Here is an 18053-nt window from a genome sequence, read left to right as displayed (position 1 = left end):
TGGCCTTTATTATGTTGAGGTAACTTCCTCCTATCCCCATTTTGTTCAGAGTTTTTATCGTAAATGGCTGTTGGATCTTGTCAAGTGCTTTCTCTGCCTCTATTGAGATGGTCATGTGGTTTTTATTCTTCAATTTGTTCATATGGTAGATCATGTTGATTGATTTGCAGATGTTGAACCATCCCTGTGTCCCTGGTACGAATCCCACTTGATCATGATGTATGATCCTTTTGATGAATTACCGAATTTGGGTCACCAAAATTTTGTTGAGAATTTTTGTGTCTGTGTTCATCAGTGATAGTGGCCTGTAGTTCTCCTTTTTTGTGCTGTCCTTGTCAGGCTTTGGTATCAGAGTGATATTGACCTCGTAGAATGTGTTAGGAAGTGTTCCATCTTCCCTAATTTTTTGGAATAGCTTGAAAAGGATAGCTTCAAAACATGCAGGACAAGAAGCAAAGGAAATGCAGGAAAACTGGAAAGTGTCTTTGTCTCCTTATTCTGTGATTTTTAAATCCTCTCTGAATGTTTGGTAGAATTCCCCAGGAAAGCCATCTGGTCATGGGGTTTTATTCTTTGGGATGCTTTTGAATGCTGTTTCAATCTCTTTGCTTGTGATTGGTCTGTTCAGATTCTCTGTTTCTTCTTGATTTAGCTTTGGGAGGTTGTAAGAGTCTAAGAATTTATTCATTTGCTGTAGGTTATCCATTTTGTTGGCATACAGGTTTTCGTAGTATTCTCTTATAATCTGTTGGGTTTCTATGGAGTCTGTTGTTATTTCTCCTCTTTCATTTCTGATTTTGTTTATTTGAGCTTTCTCTCTTTTTTTCTTTGTAAGTCTGGCTAGGGGTTTGTCAATTTTATCTTCTCAAAGAACCAGCTCTTTGTTACATTGATCCTTTCTACTGACTTTTTTGTTTCAGTAGCATTTATTTATGCTCTGATTTTTATTATTTCTCTCCTTCTGCTGATTTTTGGCTTTGTTCTTCTTTTTCTAATTCAGTTAGGTGTAATTTGAGATTGCTTATTTGGGATTTTACTTGTTTGTTAAGGTGTGCCTGTATTGTGATGAATTTCCCTCTTAATACAGCTTTTGCTGTATGCCATATGAGTTGGTACGGCATGTTATCATTTTCATTTATCTCCAGATATGTTTTGATTTCTTCTTTAGTTTATTCAATGATCCATTGCTTGTTCAATAGCATATTGTTTAGTCTCCACATCTTTGTCCCTTTATCAGCCTTTTTCTTATAATTAATTTCTAGCTTTACAGCATTATGATTGGAGAAGATGCTTGTTATTTCAATTTTTTTTTAAATTTGCAGAGGCTTGCCTTGTTTCCCAACATATGGTCATTCCTTGAGAATGTTCCATGCACACTTGAGAAGAATGTATATTCTGCTGTTTTGGGATGGAGTGTTCTAGATATGTCTATTAAGTCCAACTGTTTTAGCTTTTCATTTAATTCCAATGTTTCCTTGTGATTTTCTGTCTGGATGATCTGTCCAATGATGTGAATGGGGTTTTGAGGTCCCCTAGTATTGTTGTGCTATTTTTGATATCTTCTTTTAGGTTTGTTAATAGTTGCTTTATGAACTTTGGTTCTCCTGTGTTGGATGCATAGATCTTTATAAGCATTATTTTTTCTTGATGGAGTGTCCCTTTGATCATTATATATTGCCCCTCTTTGTCTCTCTACCTGCCTTATCTTGAAACCTATTTTGTCTGATATAAGTATTGCAACATCTGCTTTCTTTTTTTTTTTCTTTACCATTAGCTTGGAGTATCATCTTCCACCCCTTCATTCTGAGCCTGTATTTGTCATTGAGCTGAAATGTGTTTCCTGGAGGCAACAAATTGTTGGACCTTGTTCTTTAATCCATTTTGCCACTCTGTGTCTTTTTATTGGAGAGTTTAATCCATTTACATTTAGGGTGATTATTGATGTATGAGGTCCTAATGCTGTCTTTCTGTCACTCACTTTCCAGTTTTCCTGCATTTCCTTTGCTTCTTGTCCTGCATGTTTTGGTCTACCCATTGATTACTGCAGTTTCTTTTGCTGTGTTTCCTAGTTTTTTTCCTTATTTATTTTTTGTCTCTGTTCTGCTGTTTAGTTTAGTGGCTAGCCTGAAGTTTGTATTCAGAATATTGTGCATAACATAGTCCATTTTCTGATGGCTTCTTATTTCCTTGGTCTAAATTGATTCAGTCCCTTTCCTCCTCCCCTCCTAAGTTATTATTCTTATATCTTATTCTAAACTGTGTAAACTTAACGTGACAAGATTGTCTTTGTATTTGGTGTTTTCCTTTCCTTTATCCTAATGCTATAGTTTAATATTTGTTGTATTCTGATTCTATCTATTTGTCTCCTTACTCTGTGTTTTGTGACCCCTTTCTCTCTTTTTTCTTTTTTTCAGGTATGAGGACCTTCTTGAGGATTTCTTATAGGGGGTGTGTCATGGCTATGAAGTCCCTTAGCTTTTGTTTGTCTGGGAAAGATTTAATTTCTCCCTCATATCAGAAGGATATTTTTGCTGGATAGAGTATTCTTGGCTGAAGATTTTTATCTTTTAAAGTTTTGAATATGTTATTCCATTCTCTCCTAGCTTGTCAGGTTTCTGCAGAGAAATCTGCTGAAATTCTGATAGGGGTTCCTTTGTAGGTTATTTTCTTCTGCCTTGCTGCCCTGAGTATTCTTTCTGTGTCATTCATTTTTGCCAGTTTTACTACTATACGCCTTGCAGTAGGTCTTTTTACATTGACAAATCTAGAGATCTGAAAGCTTCCTCCACACACATTTCTCTCTCAATCCCTAGATTTGGGAAGTTCTCTGCTATTATTTCTTTGAGCATGTTTTCTGCTCCATTCTCTTTCTCTTCACCTTCTCGGATGTCTATAATTCTTATATTGCATTTCTTCATTGAGTTGGATATTTCTTGGAGACTTTCTTCATTTCCTTTTAGTCTCAGTTCTCTCTCCTCCTTTGTCTGAAGCAATTCAACATGTCTATCTTCAATTATGCTGATTCACTCCCGTATGGTGTCCACACGAGAATTCAGGGAATCTGTATTTTGGTTTATGTCTTCCATTGTGTCTTTCATCTCTAGTGTTTCTGATTCATTATTCTTTATAGTTTCAATCTCTTTTGTGAAGTTGCTCCTGAACTCTTTGACTTATTTCTCTATGTTCTCTTTTACCTCATTTAGTTTTTTGATGATAGCTATTCTGAATTCATTGTCATTTAGTTTACTTATTTCTGAGTTCTCAGGACATAATTCTGGGTATTTATTGTTTTCCCTCTGCTCTGTTGTTTTGATGAATTGCCTGATGCTGAAACTATGTGTTTTCCCCATTGTGATATTATTTAGTTGCAGTTACAGCCTATCGCCACTAGACGGGGTTTGAGAGCTATGTATTCTGATCCCTTCACCTTCAGCTGAGATGGCGAGGCACAGCGTGGGTGGGGAGAGGGGTGAGTTTTCTCAAGCAGGCAGTCCTGGGTTTCCTGATCAGTTCTCATTATCTGGTCTCCTGGGGTCTTGGCTTGATGAGATCACCCCATGTGAAAGCTTTTACCATGTTAGAGGGCTTCCCTCTAGGCTGCAAGGGAGCTAGGGAGTCCTGGGTGATCCCACAGATGCACTACCCCTCCCCTGCTCCTTCCCTGAGGGAGCCTCCCCGGCAGCAATCCCAGTCTTTAGGGGAGGGAGCAACATCCTCTCATACCCTGTTCCAGCTCCTCTGAGGGGTGCTCCTGCCTCTCCAGCCTCTGTCATTTGGCTGCCATGACCCTCTGAGGATTCTTGTGCTATTAGGGTAATTTCTGTTGGAATACTGTTGCTCCTTTTCATTGTATGTTGGAGGTGAGAGAGTCCCAGGCAAGCTGACTCTGCCATGACGCTGACATCACCTCAACATGATTGAGTTTTAAAAGTTGTAAATAATTTTGTATATTTTTTAAAAGGAAAATAATAAAAACTCTAAAAAACAATAACAAGATGTAAGGCAAAGAGTAAAGTCTTGCTATGAGTAAACTGAGAAGATCATCATTGTCAGAGGAAGAATAGATATAACAGATTTGTTTGAACAAACTTATTACATAATGAATTTTAAATGTAATCACAGAAACCAAAGAAATGCAACTAATAGCCAGGAGAAGAAAAGGAAGTGAATAGAGAAAAATGTCTCAATAAAACAGAAGGCAGAGAAAACATTAAAAAGCAAAGAAAACAAATGGTAAACAGGCAATACAAAATAATTGAGAAGAAAATGTATTTCTGTATTAGTAAACACATTAAATGTACACAAATTATTGAGTTAGATAAAAATACCATAATGTAAAATAATTTAACATTATCTTGCTTACCGTATTCTCATCTAAATGAGAACCACATAGAAAAATGTATGAATAAGAAGATGAAAAGAGATATTTTAACTGAATACAATTACAAAAACAAAAATTTGGGATAGTAATATTAATACCAGAAAGAATATAAATTAAGCCAGAATGCACTTAACACAATCCCTATAAACCAATTAAGAGGTCAACTTATCAAGAGGCCTTATGAAGAACTCATATTGACGTGATATACATAGTGCTGAACTATGTACAATGGCAGTATTTCAAGGCATATTTAAAAATCCTGTAATTATAATAGAGGATTTTAATATACTTTTACAATAAACATACAGATCAAGCAACAAAATTTATGGTAAAAAAGTGTTGAGCAATAACGACCTAGCATGATCTAAAAAATTGGAGAAGTCTTCGTACAAGATACAGAGAAGGTATTATTTTGCTCCACGTTTCATACAAGATTTCACTGAAATAAGCTTTTGCTAAATGTAAAGGAATTCCCTCAAACATATTGGAAATTTTTTGTTTTGTGTAATTTTTCTTTATTGGTTTTGACTGCACGTTTGATTACCCTTTAGCTACTAGTATTCATTGAAATACAACAAAGACATTTCCCACATAACATGAGCAATCTGTTCTTTACGAAATTACTAAGAACGTACTTGCCATTATTTTAAATGGGGAAATTGATAATGCATTGGAAGTTAACCTCTCAAACTCCCAACAATTTCTAAAATAGCACTAAAACACAGAAAACGTGTGTGTGTAACCTATTTTTTAAAAACTTACTTTACTTCTGTCTTCATAATTTTCTTTAACACGTTTTGGGGATTCATTTTAACACTGGGCATTTAGCAAAGGCTAAATAAAAAAAAGGCACCATGGAAAGGAGATCAGGACAAATACCATGGCAGGGTGCCTCTCACAAAAGCGGATGCTGTGACCCCTCTCTTGGCAGCATTAACATCCAAATGCAATCTCCCTTCACTGGTATTCAATTCAAGATCCTTAGAGGTGATTCTGATGTTCTTGCCCCTCATTGTATTTGGAACGTTACTCAAGTCTTTTCCAAGCTCTTCATTCTCTTTAAATGTTATATTGAGAATATTGGGCATCAATAAACTTTTTCCTTTACAAAATGTGTAAGTTCTATAAAGTTCAGATATTAACAACCAGCAGGTATTCTATAGGTAAACATTAAACAGATATTCTAAGTGTTATGCCTCTAACGGTGTTTACAAATACAGTACAACTTGTATCATATTGTATATAATTTACACAAAAAATATGTTTCAATATTAACTGCTGCTAATATGTGTTTCAGTTTATGATTGCACACTTTATTAATGGATCAGTAGACCTTTGTAGCATATTTGTATTTTCTACATTTAATGCACATGCAGAATTTATCTCCTATGTGATTCTAATTTAGACAAATGGTTTTCACATAAACCAAATGTCTTTCCCATAAAATGACTATTAGGTGACTGGTGAAAGCAATATAAATTTTTTAAAATTCCTTATAAAATTGACTTATATGCTTGAAAAACATTTTCTTTCAGTTTTTTTAATGCATTTCAAATATGTATGTATCCAAAGTATTGATATAGTCTTTATATTTAAATGTGACAGACTAAACACACACATGTTTCTTTGCTCCCTCCATTAATTCCCAAGAAAAAGAGAGCAGAGGAATTAAGTCAGCAAGGGCATGAGAACTGAGGAGGAGAGGATGCATGGCAGAGGAAAAATGTCAAAAAAGGTTTAGAAGATTAAAATTGGATAGATAAGTAGCAGCCAACTTATGTTCTAGCTTTTCCACTTAGTTAAGTGCCTGTAGCAGGATTAGCAACTTATCTCTAGTCTTTCCTCTAGCTTTAGGGATGCCTGAGGATTTGACCCTTAGATAAATCCTTCTCAAAAGACCAAGTAAGGAAAGTACAGGAGTATTCCAACTCCAAGATAAATGAAGGTCCTGCGGTGTTTGTTTTGTACCAGACTAAACTCCTGTGCCTGGTTGTCGACACTATTTATTAAGGAACCTGTTACTGATGAGTAACCCGAAATTGATAAATAAGCTGTAATTGACGAGTAATGTGCAACTGATGAAATGAAGTTTCACAAGGGAATGAGAGCTAGTCAAGTACCCCTGAGACTGCTGCATGACTAATGAGGTATAAATAAGACACCACTAAGTATGGCTTTCCTCAGCCTCATCTCACAGGATGACTTGGTTCCAATGGGGGATGACAGGGACATTTGGAATCTGCCTCTGGCAATTCTGACACATCTGCTAGTTATTGCTACGTATGGTCTTCTCTCTGTCCTATACTCTTTCTTCAACTAAGTAAACTTGGTCAAGGGTGAACTTCATTGTGTCTCCTGAATTTGATTGTTAATCTCAACCTAAAACTATTGTGGCTTGTCAAGCAGAGTTAGTGTTAAAGGCTGAAAGAAGGAATGGGAAGCAAGGAGGCTAATTTGTGTCACAGACTGCCAGAAAGTCCAACAAATTGGAAACACTGTCTTTGGGAGCGATAAAAAGAGGAGACTTGCCTGAGAAACTTTTAAGAGGACATATATCCCCATACTTAATAACTTTACTACTTTACACCAGGCAACTATCCTTTTCTTACCCCTAGAGAAGGCCTTACAGGTTTGCTTTCTGGAGACAAGGCATTTTCTATATATAAAAACCTTGTCTGTCCCCTGGTATCCAGAAAGAAAGCTGAGACGGAGAAGTTCAAGAGGCCCCGCAGTCTGGGACAACAGGAATGACGGAACGGAAGAAGGAGGCACCGTACTGAAAGCAGGGAGGTTGTGTAAAGACTTACCCCCAACTGTATACTCTAATTTTCCTTCTTAGCACCTGAAATGTAGGTTTTGAGATTACACTGGAGATTGCAGGATAGATAAAGCCCCTATGTTTCTTGATATTTGGAGTTTTCCCGACAAAATAACCACATCTCATGAGATGGTCTCACTCTGTGGCCAGTAGTTGGCAAGACCTGCCCATGCAAACAGTTTCTAGTCACCCTCACATTAGAGATGATAAAACTTGTCAGACATGTGAAAAATGCTTTAAAAAGAACATAGACCAAAAAAAGTAAAAAGAGGATGCTGATTAATGAAATGAAGGAGTAAGCTGAAGAAGAGAATGTCATGAGGTCAAGGAAATAAGAGTGGGTGCCAATAAAGGAGAGAGGAGAAGTAAATCCCGAGATTGATTGATGGGGAGGGATATGTGGGATAAATGCTCTGCACCTGGCACAGGGAACACTTGGTACCCAATGGACCACGAGAAAGAAGAGAAGACTTCAAGAAAAAAAAGAAAAATGGTGCAGATAATTTGTCTCATGTACTTAGTAACATCAGGATGAACATTTTAGTTGAGAGTCTGGAGATAAATTAGTGATAATAAAAAAGAAATGGAAGGCAAAATATGATTACTTAATTATTAACTTGAGAAAAAACAAAGTTAATCAAGGTAAATTTCAGCTATAATATTTATATAGTTGTTTGATGAAGACAGTAATATTGATTTAATGAAAACTGTGGCGTAGCTATAGTAGAAGGTCAAGAGATGGGTATTGTACTGTTTGTGGAGAAGTATGTGGAGCGCAATCTTAACATTCTATAGTAGAAAGTCCATAGTTAAAGCTATGATCTTATTATTTTGGAATATGGAAGTAAATAGGACAGAAATAGCTAAACAAATGAAAAATGGTTGCTTCCAGGGGTGGGGTATAGAGATGAGAGAAGTGAGGAGTAAGAAAAAAGATTGCTTTATTACACCAGATGCCATATAGTATTACCTTATTTTAAAAATATGTTCACTTGATAAGCTAATAAAAATGAACAAATTAAAGTAATTTTTAAAAAGTTGACAAATTTCTCAAAAAGCGAATGCTTTGCCTAATCCTTCCTTCAGAGATGACACTTTTTAACCAGGTGCTGTAAATTCTTTACCCTGTCTGGATTTAAGTCCAGTTCATCACTTAATGTCCTTAGGCCGGTTTTTAAACTGTTTCATTACATGAAGTTAATTAGTAAGCATAGTGCTGGAGGAGGTGATCGAGAGGACAGAACCACTGTTTGACCCTCCAGCTGGACCTGGGCAACCGGGGGCTCCTCATCCCCTCCCCTGTCCTTGGAATGCACTACTATTCCCATACCAGCAACCATTTCAAGCACGTAGACTTGAGAGAGCAATGTGTTGTTGAGACCATCTGGACTGAATTCATGACTCAACCCAGTTAAGGCTTCTGTATAAACTTTTAAGACGCTGCCAGGCCAGTGAGGAGATCTACTCATCTTGCGACCGACCGCCCCAGACAAGACTTGTATGTAAGTTCTCTTGTTTATTTATCCTGCCACCTACAAAACTGGAGTGGTCTGTCTCTGTCTATGGTCTCCCTTTGCCTTCTGTGCTTGGGGGCGGGTTTGCAAACCAACACATACCTCAGTGGGTTGTTATGAGGATCTAATAAAATCATACATATAAAATGCTTTGCACAGTGCCTAGAAAGTCTCAATTTTACCTTCATAAAGATTATAAGTTTGTTGTGATTATATAACTTCTAATATGGGATCTTATAAACTGTACTGGTTTACTCTTTGCTCTTGTTTAACTCAATTTATAAGGTGCACACTTTTCTCTGTCTCTGTAGATAAAGATCAAGTTTTTTCAACCTTGGTGCTATCGGCATTTTGGGTGGGTTAGCTCTTCATTGCTGCAGGCTGTCCTGTGCATTGTAGGATGTCTAACAGAATCCCTGGGCTCCACCAACTATATGCCAGTATCAGGACCTCCATTCTCCAACTGTGACAACCAATAATGTCTCCAAACATTACCAGATGTCCTCTGGAGTACAAAAATCAACAATTGTTGAGAAACATTGATATAAATCTACCTCATTTTCCCTAATGGCTATAATGTCTTTCTACAGAGGTACTAAGATTTATTTAACTGCTCCATGATCAGTGGCTGTTTGCTTTATTTCTTTTTATTCTTTTTTAAAGATTTTTTTATTTTTCCTCTTTCTCCCCAAAGGCCTCCAGTACATAGTTGTGTATTTTTTTTAAGTTGTGTGTCCTTCTAATTGTGGTATGTGGGATGCTGCCTCAGCATGGTTTGACCAGCAGTGCCATGTCCGTGCCCAGGATTCAAACCGGCAAAACCCTGAGCCACCGAAGCAGAGCGCATGACCTTAACCACTCGGCCACGGGGCTGGCCCCTATTTCTTATTTTTAATTATTATAAAAAATGCTGAATGAGGATCCTGTTTTAAAATTTATAATCAAAATCCTATGGTAAACGTTATTGTATGCAAATATTTGGTTAGGTCTTATATAATATCCTGGACATAAGACAATAGGGCATACATAATTCAGATTTTTTAATTAAAATTTAAATTGTAAAAGTTATAGTGACTTTAAAAATGAATATACAAAAAATATATGAGTATATGCATGTTATATTTATGTAATTTCATCATCCCTAAAATCATCAAGATTCTTTATAAAATTTATAAAATTTAAATTGTAAAAGTTATAGTGACTTTAAAAATGAATATACAAAAAATATACGAGTATATGCATGTTATATTTATGTAATTTCATCATCCCTAAAATCATCAAGATTCTTTATACCAAAACTTTATCCAAATAAAAAAACCCGTTGCTGTTGTTATCTCACAAACTTTGGAGCAAATATTTTCCTTGGGAAGACACTGTCTGCTGATTTTCAGGCATCATAACTGAATCATGAAAACGCTCTTGAGAGTAGTTTTTTATCCAGAAAGATAAGTTTAGAATACATGTTTCTGGAACAGTAGAAAGCTGACAAATGTCTCCCTTTTCAAAGATAAATGTCTTAGAAGGCTATTAAGATATATTTATATTTATGGGAGGTTCATATATTAGTTTGGAAAGTACAAGCTTTAGCATTGATATTTACTTTCTTTCTATAGGCAAATAGACATGCTGACTTACTTTATAAAATTAAATTGTTGAGGTATTTTATTTATAGGTGCAGATAGACCATGTGTTGCTGTCAACTTGCTTATTCCAGATGTATGATTAACAAGTTTTTCAAAAACAAATTAATATACATAAAGGAAGATAATAATACAAGCAGATGGACAGAAACAGCCCAGAGAGGAGAAGTCACTGAAAGCATTTCTTTTCTATTCCTTTGACAATCAGAAAGTTCAGATATTTCCTTCCTATTGACAGAAAGCTGTCCAGATGCACAGCCATAAAAACCAACATTAAGTGTTAATGAGATTGAGGAGGTTCTGCTAAGGTGTCTCCATCCTGAATATTTCATGATCTGTCATCATTCAGAGGGTGTCAGGATTTATCTTCCTTGCAGCTCAGTCTTCAAAGACATGGTAAAATCATGCAAACAAACCTCTGGCGCTTGATGGCATCTTCAGCAAAGATGCCCCAGGGACCCTAATGCTTTAAGGAGCCATAAAGAAAACTCTAGTTGGAGCCAGCTGTAGGTGCATTGTTTTCTGCTTTCCCTTTTTTTTTTTTTAACTATTTATGAATTTTGGTTTCACACACGTCCATTTGCCCCCTTTCAATCCTCTCAAAATAATCTTCATAAAGCTTTCCATGACATCTACTTGACCCACCTTTAGTCGCCACTTGGATTGTGGAACTGGCCTCACAATAGGCTAATGCGTCATACAGGAATGATAACATTTTGTATTAAATAAAAATTTTTTACTTTTTTTTAAGAAGATTAGCCCTGAGCTAACTGCTGCCAATCCTCCTCTTTTTGTTGAGGAAGGCTGGCTCTGAGCTAACATCCATGCCCATCTTCCTCTTCTTTATATGTGGGACGCCTACCACAGCATGGCATGCCAAGAGGTGCCATGTCCACAACCCCCGGCCAACCCCCGGCTGCCGAAATAGAACATGTGCACTTCACCACTGCACCACTAGGCCGGCCCCTTAGTAAAATATTTTAATTACAAAAATAAATCTGCTTTGCATGAACTTGGAGAACACAGACCATAAGAAATACGAGAAACACCATATTTCCATCATCAAAGGACTACCACTTTTCTTACCTCTTGGTTTATTCTCCCAGACACTTTTTATGCTTATTTATTTGTTATGTATTTCTTTTTATATTTACCAAATGAAATTATACTATATATGTTGTTTTAAAGATTTTATTTTTTTCCTTTTTCTCCCCAAAGCCCCCCAGTACATAGTTGTATATTCTTCATTGTGGGTCCTTCTAGTTGTGGCATGTGGGACGCTGCCTCAGTGTGGTTTGATGAGCAGTGCCACATCTGCACCCAGGATTGGAACCAACGAAACACTGGGCCGCCTGCAGCGGAGCACGCGTACTCAACCACTCGGCCACAGGGCCAGCCCCTACATATGTTGTTTTAAAACAAGCTTTCTTCAGTGAATGATTTCTACTTTTCCATAGCAACACGTATTTATCCTATATTACACTCAGTTCTACAAGGAAATTTCCCCAAATGTCCTTTACAACTGGTTTGTTCTTAAGAGAATTGATTTCAAAGGCACATATTCCATTTGATATTCATGTTCCCTCAGGTGCTTTTAAAAAAGCGATACAAGTCACTTTTAATGACACTCATTTTTTGACAAGACCCGGCCTAATGTCCTACAAAAGGTCAATCCTCCTGCATTTTTATGGTGCTTCCTCTTGGTGTCATTTAAGTTGTTTGTCTTTTGTAGATCCTGTAATCTGAAAGTTAGATCTAAAGAGGATTTAAGTTAAGCAAGTTTGCTAAAATACATCCTAAGTGATGTTGGGCACTTTATATTCCATCTCATCAAGAAATACATAATACCTGGTTAGTCCCATCATTAGTACCAATAAGACTGGTTGCCTGATTGGAGTAATGAGAGACTGTGCCCTTAATTGTACCAAAACATTTTCCTCCTTGCAACTAGAAGCTAAAATGTGGTGTAACTTTGGTATAACTGTATGAATTTCTAGTTTTCTCATCAAACATATGCCTAATGGTTTTGACATCAATTCATAATCCTTGTCTGAGTTAATATTTTCAGTAGAGGGGATTGTGGTGACAAATAGAAATGGCAAGCAATAGGATATTTTGGAAAATATGAGGAAGGCATTTGGTGTAAACCTAATTCAGCCTGACTTCGTTTTTCCAAAAGAGCCTGACGTGGCAATTGAGCATGCATTGTATATGTGCTTAAGCATTTGCTATGTCCCAAAGATAAGAACAAATGCCTTTAAGATAAAGGTGGAACTTCCCCCTACATTGGCATTTCTTTAAGGATAAGCATCTTTCCTTAGTGTAAGAACTGACTACTGTGCTCACGTGTGACCACCCAGCTTGAGACAACAGACCTGCAACCCTGCTGTGTCCATCAAACTCTGTGCTGACAGAGCAGTCTTGTGACTATCATAAAAGGGACATTTCAATCATAGGTGAAACATCCTCTTTGAGGGTGTATAACCACTCTGTACACCCCACTTCTTTGGTGCCCTTCCTTCCTTTGGGAAGAAAGGCCCCAGGCCATGGTCCTCACATTTTGGCTCAAAATAAACTCACCCAAATTTTCATTTATTGGTTATGGATTATTTTCATCTACAGTGGAATGATAATTTTTGTGTTCTATCATTTATTAGCTGTCATTCCTCTCTAAAGTAGAGCTTTCCCTTGTCAACAGGGTTTATTTGGTTATAGTTCATTATTCAAAATTAGGATACATGCTTTATCTTGTCCTTTTAGTTACAATTGTTAAAGGAGTAGACTGGTTTCATTGCCACCTCAAATTGAAATTTCTAGCTTTCTCTCTTCTTTTTTTTAAAATTTTGGACTCACAGATTTTCATCATTTTAATGTTTCAATTAACTAATTTTTTATTCTTAAATTTTTACAATTTGTGCAGTATAATACAAAGTCGATAGGTCTCTTCATGTTGGCTGTTGTGTTCTCTTATCTTAATTCAGTCGTTATTATTTCTTAATTTCTGATTTTGAACATTTTAAACATACAGAAAATAGAATAGAAGAATGAATTGCACACTGCTCTGCAGCAAGCTTCAACAATGAGGAACGCATGTTTAAACTTATTTCTTCTATAGGCCCACCACTCCACTCCCCAAATTCTTTGGAAGCAAATTCCAGACACATGATTTCATTTCATCCATAAATATTTTAGTGTACTTCTAAAAGACTAAGACTTTTAGGATAGCTACCAAACCATTACATACCTAAAAATCCATTAACATTGATTTCTTAGATATCATTAAATATCTTATCAGTGTTAAAATTTCTAATAGTCTTTTAAATGTGTGTGTGCTTAAGCTTTCCATGTTTGTTTGAATCAGGATCCAAATAAAGACCATGCGTAGTAATTAATTAATAGGGCTCCCAAATCTCTTTAAATCTAGAAATTCCCTCCTCATAGTTTTTTCCCTCTTAAGACTTTTTTTCTGTTGAAGAAATTAGGTCACTTGTCCCGTAGAATTTCCCATGGTCTGTATTTCGTTGATTTCACCCCCACGGTGTCAAGTGATCTATTCAGGTTCAATATGATTGGCAACATTACCTTATAGGTGGTCTGGTTTCTTTCTTATGATGCCTGTGAAATAAAGACAGCAAAAACCCTTTCTAGTTTAGCAAATATCCTCAAATTAGCCTGCCAGGTTTTCCAGTGAGCACATGCTGGTGGTGACTTTAGGTCTATCAGCCAGCCCTTTGCTTTTTCCTACTTCTCCCATCAGAGCTTAGACTAAATGAGTCTTATGCTCCCATAAAGACGTATGTCCCATCTGCTTAAGTCTTGGGATATTGAGGACTCATCATTATACAGTCTTGTTGGAGACGTCGATTGGTTTAAGTTTTGCTATCCTGCTTGTTCTATTTTTATTGGTGGATTCCAGGAGACTAAAAACTTACATCGTCACTATTACCATCTTCCCTGAGTTTCTCCATTAGCTTTTAAAATCCCCTTGCTTTCTGGCACAGTCAGATGTCTCAGTCTCATTTTGTAACTTTTCAAGGCTGGGATCTGGCCATTTTTCAAGAAGTTTCTCTTTTTCTCGTGACGAGTCATGTTAAAGACCAAATCTTGATACTAGTAGCGCTCACTGATACCAAGATGTTTCTGCTTCTGGACCATATCAGTGGCTAGAACTAGAAGTTATAACTTTGAAAAGAAATCAATTCATAATAGTATTTTCAATTCAATTTTAACATTACGATGATTTCACTTAATTTTTTTGACTTTGCATTTCTTTTCCATTATTTTTTAAAACCTTGTCTTATCATTAACATGATTACTTCTTTGATTTATCAGACAACATAAAGAAAATAGCTTAAAAATAGCATGTCAATATTACAAAAAGAACTTTGAAGGGAAGCTTAAAATATCTTCTTTCTTTTTATGCTTAGAACACTTTCCACTAAGGTAGTCAAGTCATACCTTATGTTACAGAGCCATAGAGAATACTTTCCGTGTATAATTATGTTAGCAGTTTGGGACCAGCTCTAAGGAGATGGCCATGGAGAGAGAGGATGAATTAGGATAGCTTTCTGGTTTTTTTTCTTCAAGTGCTGTCTCTGCTGTTGCTACAATGGAATGGAAATTTCTTTGAGCTATAACGTTATCAATGCTGTTTTTCTCTTCTTCTTTCTTCACCTTTCCTAGCACCCATGCACTAACCTTTTTCTACATAGATGTGCCCACAGTATTGCTTATCCAGTATAGGCCTTCTCCTTCTTTGCTTTGCTCTCTAAGTCCTGCTTTTTCCAGGTCCCCTCATCTCTTCTGAATTGTCCCCATTTTATCTGCCACTCTACCACTAGTTCACTATATTGTTGTGATTTTCTGCTCCAGAAATTCTGTGATTTTCGACTGGTTTGGGGGAAATTTCCCCCAATTCATACATTACTTGGTTTCTGTGACTTCTGTGATTTCCCTCCCCTCTGGTATCGCTAAAAGTGTGAGTTGTTGAGCTCTCATTTATTCACGGTTATTTCAAGGTTTGGGAAGGAGAAATGACGAGATCTGTGTTTGGGCTGCTGTCATGTTTCTACTAGAACCCAGAGCCTTTAGGTTGCTGCTGCTGAACCCAAATTCATTCATTGAATTACTAAATTTGTTGGACTATAAAAGGCCCAGGGATTATATCTCAGGGTGATAATCGGATGTACAAATGAGGGAGGAATGGCCTGGGTGTGGTTTTCAACTGTGTAACACAGACCTCAGGGTCCCTGGGGAGTTGGTAAGAGCAGCCTAAATTTCTATAGGCCTATGAAACATCATCTCTCCATTGAAAAATTAATAAATTTCAGTACATTTAAAGTATGCAAATACACACTGTCCTATAGGACTTCACTTATAAGACCTGCTGGCCTGCAAAGTTTCTGCTGAAAAATCTGTTGCTAGTCTTATGGTGATTCCCTTGTACATAACAAGTTCTTTTTCTGTTGCTGCTTTTAATATTCTCTCTTTGTCTTTAAATTTTGACATTTTAATTATAATGTGTCTTGCTATAGGTCTCTTTGGGTTCCTCTTATTTGGAACTCTCCTGGCTTCCTGAATCTGCATGTCTGTTTCTTTCCCCAGGTTAGGAAAGTTTTCAGCCATTGTTTTGTCAAATAAGATTTCTGCCCCTGTCTTTCTCTCTTTTCCTTCTGGGAGCCCTGTGATGAGAATGTTAGTTCATTTGATATTGTACCATAAGCCCCTTAGGCTAACCTCAGCTAACCTTTAGCCACCTTTTGTTTATTCTTTTTTCTTTTTACTGCTCTGATTGGCTGAGTTCCACTGCTTTGTCTTCGAGTTCACTGATCCTTTCTTCTGCTTCCTCTAGTCTGTGTTGAACCCCTTTAGTGTATTTTTAAATTAAGTTATTGTACTCTTCAGCTCTGTGACTTCCATTTGGTACTTTCTGATATTTTCTGTTTCTTTGTTGACATTCTTACTATGTTCATCCATTCTTCTCCCTGGCTCAGTAAGCATCTTCATGACCATTACTTTGAACTCTTTATCAGGTCAATTATTTATCTCCATTTCATTAAGATTTTTTTCTGAGGTTTTATCTTGTTTTTTCATTTGAACCATATTCCTTTGTTTCTTTATTTTCCTTAACTCTCGTGTTGGTTTCTATGAAACAATCACCTCTCCCAGTCTTGAAGTAGTGGCCTCTTGTAGGAGTTGAACATTATCGTTCAACCCTGCCTCAGCTCCTGGTTGTTTCTCAAACCTCCATGCTTGTCTAAGCAGCCTGTTATATTTTTAACAGCTTCTGGTAGTTAAGGATGTGCCAAGACCTGCCAGTGTCCAGAAAAAGAGAATCTCAGCACCTAGATTCAGGCTTACTGGAGGCCAGACCCTCAAGAATCAGCTTTTAAAAGTATGCAAATATATACAGTCTTGTGGGACCCAAAGTGTCAGCCCTGCTGGCCAGCAGACCAGGTAATTTGGAGGTGTCCTCTGAACAGCAGCTGCAGAAATTAAGGCTCCAAATGAGTGTATAAGCTCTTTTCTGGGTGATATTGGTGAGCTGGAGCAAGGCAGAGGGAGAGTGCCAAGATGGCATCTACAGCCTTTGCTCCTTGAGAGCAGCTTCACAGGCCACTAAATGTGTGCCAAACCCCCTGCCTGTCCCTCAAACCAAAGCTCCAGGAAAAGCAAAGAGGGATTCTTTACAAAAAGGCTGAGGGGTATGCCTCAGTCCACTGTCTGAATCATGCACTGGGGGAGGTAGCCTGCCAAGAGCCATCCCTCTGATTGCCACAGTCCAGGGGGACTCAGGAATGTAAGCCCTCCCAGCCACGAAAGCCAAGCAATCAAGGGGCATCCCCCGGGCAGCAGCCACAAAAACTGGGGCACTAGACCAAAAAACGAGGGCACCAGACGTGTGTAAAGCTTCCCTCCAGAAGACATTGAAGAGAGTGGGTACAAGGATAGCATTTGCCTTCTGATGTTTCTCGAAAGGATTACAGTCAGCCCCAAGATGCATACCTAATCAGAAGCCGGCCCTTCAGGCTGCAGTCATGATTATCAGCTAATAAGCCTCCTATACAGAAAGACTGAGCTCCTGGGCCTTAAGCCTTTTGCTGTGCCCTGAGGGTGACAGCTGTTTAAGAACTCTTGTCCATTGGTTAAAACTCCGCTGGCCACCAGAGACAGATGATGTTGAGATGTCCCTGACAGCAGTCGCAAAAATTTGGGTGCCAGACAGGGATGTGAGCTCCTTCTGGGTGACACTGATTATTACAGTCTCATGGGACCAGGATCACAAGCTCGTCTTATCTCCAGAGCCAGATGATCAAGAGGGTGTCCCCTAGGCATCAGACATCAAAATTGGGCCACCAGATACTGCAAAATCTCCCCTCCAGAAGACACTGAGGCTCTGGAGCACAGCAAAGGGAGAGCACGAAGATTGAGCCTGCCAGTTTCCGAATGCAGAGAGTGTTCCAGCAGGCTTCTAGATGTGTACATTAAATTAGATACTTGCTCCTCAGTCAATGCTTTAATATAAGAAGGTGAGCCTCCTTCACTTTAAATCTGGGCACCATCTGCCTCTGAGCTGGGTTCTGGGGCAGGTGAGTCCAAGCATGTGGGCTCTTTAAGAATGGCTTCTCAGGTTTAAAGTCTTGTGGGTCTCTGGACCTGAGTCTTATTGGTTTTCAAAGCCAGATGTTTGGGGGGGCTTG

The sequence above is a fragment of the Equus quagga genome, chromosome 4 (genome assembly GCF_021613505.1).
Source record: "Equus quagga isolate Etosha38 chromosome 4, UCLA_HA_Equagga_1.0, whole genome shotgun sequence".
Taxonomy (NCBI): domain Eukaryota; kingdom Metazoa; phylum Chordata; class Mammalia; order Perissodactyla; family Equidae; genus Equus; species Equus quagga.
The sequence above is the reverse complement of the archived record's forward strand: the minus strand, read 5'-3'. Positions refer to the sequence as shown.